Source organism: Alligator sinensis, unplaced genomic scaffold (genome assembly GCF_000455745.1).
Source record: "Alligator sinensis unplaced genomic scaffold, ASM45574v1 scaffold62_1, whole genome shotgun sequence".
Taxonomy (NCBI): domain Eukaryota; kingdom Metazoa; phylum Chordata; order Crocodylia; family Alligatoridae; genus Alligator; species Alligator sinensis.
This window is the reverse complement of record NW_005842093.1, coordinates 694,524-699,784: the sequence shown is the minus strand read 5'-3', so window position 1 is coordinate 699,784 and position 5,261 is coordinate 694,524. Positions and strand designations below refer to the sequence as shown.

At 38.8% G+C, this 5,261-nt stretch overlaps 1 non-coding gene across 1 annotated transcript; it reads right to left on the bottom strand.

Annotated features, from left to right (window-relative positions):
* Positions 1 to 2,527: 2,527 nt before the first annotated feature.
* Positions 2,528 to 2,687, bottom strand: LOC112550384. Its single transcript, XR_003094197.1, has one exon. It is a non-coding gene; the product is annotated as a U1 spliceosomal RNA (small nuclear RNA).
* Between the last annotated feature and the right edge of the window lie 2,574 nt (positions 2,688 to 5,261).

The following is a 5,261-nucleotide window of genomic DNA, read 5'->3' as shown; positions in this document are numbered from 1 at the left end:
CTTCCATAATTTGTGTTCAAATGGCAAAAATGACCTCAAAAGTGCATAGTTATGTTGTGTTTATTCTACCTTTTAAGTCATTATTGCTTAATTTTTCACTGAATCTTGCACTCAACAGCAACATTAGTAGTGGCTTCATGAATTACTAATGTAGTGCTTAGAGGTGAAAAGTAAAGACCTCATCAAATTCTGGATATTTGCATATACAATATAATTGTATAATATAAGATAATTAAGTATCTAAGAGGCAATACTTTCTTTCTTCAGCTTTTGAGGTATTCAGCACAGAAAGGAATAACTTTTTCTATTGAGGATTAACCTTTGTATTAAACTGTCCAGTCCTATATGGTATATCACATACTGCATTAACCCTCATTTGCAGAGCTACTTCTTGGGTTTCATTTGTTTACCCTGGCAATCATGATGAAAGTAATTAAAAGATTATGTTTTTAAATATTAAGAGTTACAGACAGAGTCCATTTGATAAGTCAGAACTTCACAGGTAGAGTGCCATTTAAAGACTTGGGTGAGTAATTCATTTTTGTCAGTTTGGAATTTGCCTTTGTTGAATCACAATCAATCTACCAAGGCATTTATGATCCAACCCACGTTAGTTATGGGTTCAGCAAAGGAGCCTTAGTCAGGTTTCAGAAATAGATCAACTTTATTAATAAATAAGCTAAAGAAAAGGGAAACAACTGAGAGTCAAATCTAACATACACCTTCTTGGAGCCCCTGCTCCTAATCAACTGCCTATAGCCAGTCTAGCCAGCAGAACTTTAAAGTTTTTTAAAGGGCCAGCATACTTACACAAAAAAGCATATTTAAGCATGCACTAACTTTAGATTTCTGTTTAGTTTAGATGACCTCCATCAGAATATACATATGCTCAGTAATGATGGACTTCAAATTATGTTTAAAGATAAGTCCATGCTTAAATGTTTTGTATCCGAGCTTAAGAGACACCAAACATCAAGATAGAGTTGAAAAAAAATCTGATTTTTAAATCACTACTCTTGTTTATGTATATGACTTGCTCAAAACAGCAAATCTGCTTTTAGCATGACTAATAGCTTTTCTTCCTCTTGACTACATTTCAATTTGGTGTGGGGTAAAACTACACAATAAAAATGATCTTTCAAAAATGAGTCAAACAGCCGGGTACATGTTCAAGTGAATCCCATTTGAAAACTGAGTATAGGCATACATTTGCCTTGAAATGAATAAATCTGCAAGTAGCTATGTTTACCAGGAGCCTGATATTAGTATCATCTGCATAAACAAGGTACAAATGCTTCAATCAAGGAGACATATATATATATATATATATGTTTGTTTTTAAGAAAATGTTTAAATTGCCTACTTTGCAAAATATCATAGATGTGCCTGCAATTTAATGTTTCAGTGGAGTGTCACATGGATTTGTACCATTGTGTGGAATAAGATAAAAATGACAATAGAAGATTAAAAATCATTCAACAATCACCTTTGATTCACAGGGCATTAAAATTAAAGCATCTCTGAAACTGTTAAAAGCACATACTTCTGAATCATGTTTTGTCCTGGGTATATTTATCTCTCGCTCTGAATAGTTAGGTTATATACTGTATTTACTCAAATAAAAGATGACCGTTATTATAAGATGACCCCACAATAATTAGATTCTATTTATGGAAAATTTATAAATTTGTTATAATTTCCCAGGCATAGAATATAATATTGGAAATTTGCCTTGAATTTGTCCCCCTTGCACTGCTACAGAAATGAAGAAAAAAAAAAATCTGGGATATCAGGTACTGCTTTGCTCTCTGCTTCCCCCCAACTTTTTACCCTGGCTGCCCCTTCCCCCTTTCCTTACTGTCAGACCCTGCTCTTCCTTATCCCATAGAAGTGAAAAGCAAATTTAAAACAAAAAACCTTGAAATTACACATGGATGTAGCAATTTGCATATAGTACCTAAAGACTTAGTTCATCCACAATTGCTCCATGCTTCCTTTTTTTTAAAACTGATGCAAATTTTAGCACAGGTGTTTCATAAAAAACACTTTGGAGCAGCACTTTGGCTTCTACTGGATGCGTGTACACATATTTACTGAGCTGTAGACTAATTAGCTGCAGTAAATGTTGCACATCTACATGTGCATCCCCATGATGTTGGAGTAAATTAATTAACTCCACAGCAGGATAGTACTTGTAAACACAAATACTATCCTGCTGTTGAGTTTTTTATGCTGTAGCAGTGCATATGTAGATGCTGCCAGCTAGCTAGAGCATGACGGTGCTTCAGTGTGGCAAATGCCTGCTGGCTAGCACCCTTGTGCCCCAGCCAGCCCCTCTGTAGCATGTTAAGCTAGAGCAAGCAGCCCCAGGGTGGCCGGCTGACCTCCCCAGGCACCTTGCCAGCTGGGGCTGCTCTGACTTGTTTCAGTGTGCTGTGGTCCTGGGCGTACATTCAAACTGCACATCTGGGAGCAAAAAACTTCAGAGCTAATAAACTAATACTATATATTAGTTTCATGAAACTATAGTAAGAAAGTGAGAAAACAGTCCCCCATTGCCACAAAATTGTGCAGTTGAGTTTCCTGCATTTGGGGAAACTTGCAGGAATCAGCCTGTCTTGAGTACAGGGGATAGGCCTCACCTTGGGAAAACCAATTTCATGATTATGGAATCTCCCCTGTATTATATTAGTCCAAAGTCAAAAGTCTTATAATTGACCACCTAGTTTACTGGGCTACCATGGTTTGCATGGGGCCACCAGGGGGAACAGCATTTCAAGTCATGATGAGCCATGACATTGCATATCCAGAATGCCTCTGTTGGTCCCTTTCTCTGCCTGGCACATATGATTAGTGTGGCCCCATCCGCAACGGTGACCCCACAGATTAGCACTGCTTAGCATGTGTGTGTACTCCAGATACCCCCCACAAAGATCCATGTACTAATTAGCCCTCACTCATGACTGGAACTGGGGGTGTTCTTGTCACAAGTCATGGGAGGCTTCAAAAATTTATGTGCAGATGAGATTCAGGTAAAACTGGCCTGGTTTCACCTTGTTGAGGTTGCGGTAACAATAACCATATGCATTCGACTGAGAGAGGACCCAACAGGGGGATTCTGGGTACCCTGACTTGAAAAAGAGTTGGTGGTGAGGGGGACGTTGCTTAAGAGACACTACCATATATTTTATTCAGATGGGTTGCACTAACCTATCTTTGTGGTAGGTTCCTATCAGTGGCATAACTTCTTGGCTGTTTTTGGCTAAGACTAAGTCTAGTGTCTGGATGGAGGTTTGGTATATTTCCTGGACTGATGCCAGAAGTGCTGGGGGGATAGTCATGGAGCACAGGGATGGAGGAAGAGGAGGATTTCTTGGAGCCTGGGCCAACAGTGTTGGCAGTGGTCTTGGAGAGGAGAGTGACAATTATGGAAGGGAAAGTGGACCAGCAAATGCGGCGAGAATCAGAGAGTAGATGGGAAGATCCAGAGTCTGATGAAGGACGGATGAAGGTGGGGAAGAAGGGATGAAAGAAGGTAGTAAAGAAAAGTGTGGTGGGATCAGGAGGCGGCTTTATTGAAAAAAAGCAGTGAGGGAAAAGCCCCATCAACAGGAAGAACAGGAGAAGAGGAGAGGAGGTCAGGAGAGAAAAATGAGGACTGAAACAGTGATTGAAGGAAAGAGGAAGAGTAGTGGGAGGAATAAACAAGATCTGAAAAGAGAAACGAGATGGGAGAAAGAAAGAGATGGATCAGCAGATAGTCTACTCAAGAAAATAAGAGCAATAGTAACAGAGGAAGGAGAACAGAGGAGTCAGGCAATTAATTGATATGAATTTATAGGGGAAAAAAAGATTGACGTTTTGGATGTTAAAGGGGGACATTTGAATAGCCTGGTCACCTTTCCTAACCTGAAATTTTGTAAAATTGTGTATTGGAGACATGAAGCTTATGATGATTTTTGCAAGATGTATGCGGCAGTAGGCAAGAGAGACAAATTTAAGGGGATAAGTTTTATTACAGGAGAAAAGACAGGAGAAAGGAAAATATTTGTTTAATCTACACTGGTTGAAGTTAGTAGTTTCACCACAGGTGTCAAAGGAGGTTCTCTGGTCAAGATAAATTGCTCTGTATGGAAGTTGATTCCTGAAATTATTCCTATGGAAATTTTACCCCATGTGGCTTTTCAAGTTTGATCTTCTTGAAGAGTTGCAAGTTTGGATTGAAAAGCTCATTGTACATGGCTACCAATGTTGTTTGGTGGTTCATTTTTAAAAATACTGTTCCATAACCCTTTCTGACCTGAGTGGTTACTTGAGGTTTTGAGATTTTGTAGGTTTATGCAGTTAAGAAGAGACACTGAAGACAGAGGCAAGTGTTTCTTTGATGCAATTTGTGAAGAACTGCAGGAAGTTTTATGCCTTTAAATACAGGAAGAAGCTTACAGCAATATACTATTTTTTGAATCACAGCTCCAAGCCTCTATGAGCTAGAACTTTACTCAAAAGATCTCCAGACTTTTCTTAGAGCTGCACAGAACATTTTTTCCGGCTGCACATGGGGCTTCTTTCTCTATTTCTGTTGTGCTTGTCCTCCTTCCCCACAAATATACCCCTGTTCAGAAACACCCACTGACACACCTCTACCCACACACTTCAGATTTCTGAGAGGTTTTGCATGTACCTTTGTTTTGGATGGTGATGTAGCTGCATTTTGCTTCAGAGGCTGTTGTTTTTACTGTCTTAATTGTAGGCTAGTGGTTACAACCATCAGCTCCAGTGGGCTTTTACCTAACCCAACAATTAACCCAACAATAAAACTAATGAAAATTACTCCAAAGCCAAGCAGAAATGTAGGGCAGGGCTTTGTTACAGAATTTAGAAGCAACAGGAGGATATTGATGGTTTTGATTCAAAATAGTCTTGAAGTTGGATAAAATGTTTTGACTCCTGTGAATCTGGCTGAATATTTCCTAGGAACATAGGACTGCCATCCCATTTCCAGTAGTGTCCAGACTCAAATGCGGCAGAAGGTACATAACCTTCACAAAGGACAATTACATTACAACTGTCTGGCTATGCCTTTTGTATGTTACTGAACTGTAGAGAGGCTTCATTTTGCTTAGCATAATGAAAAAATACAATCTAATCATTTACCCATAGAGAAAGCTTCTTCCTAATTCTAGCTAGTAACTAGCCATGAAGCAGGACAGTTCATAACTTTTACTAATTTTTGTCATGTATTTTAAATATATTTTATTGCC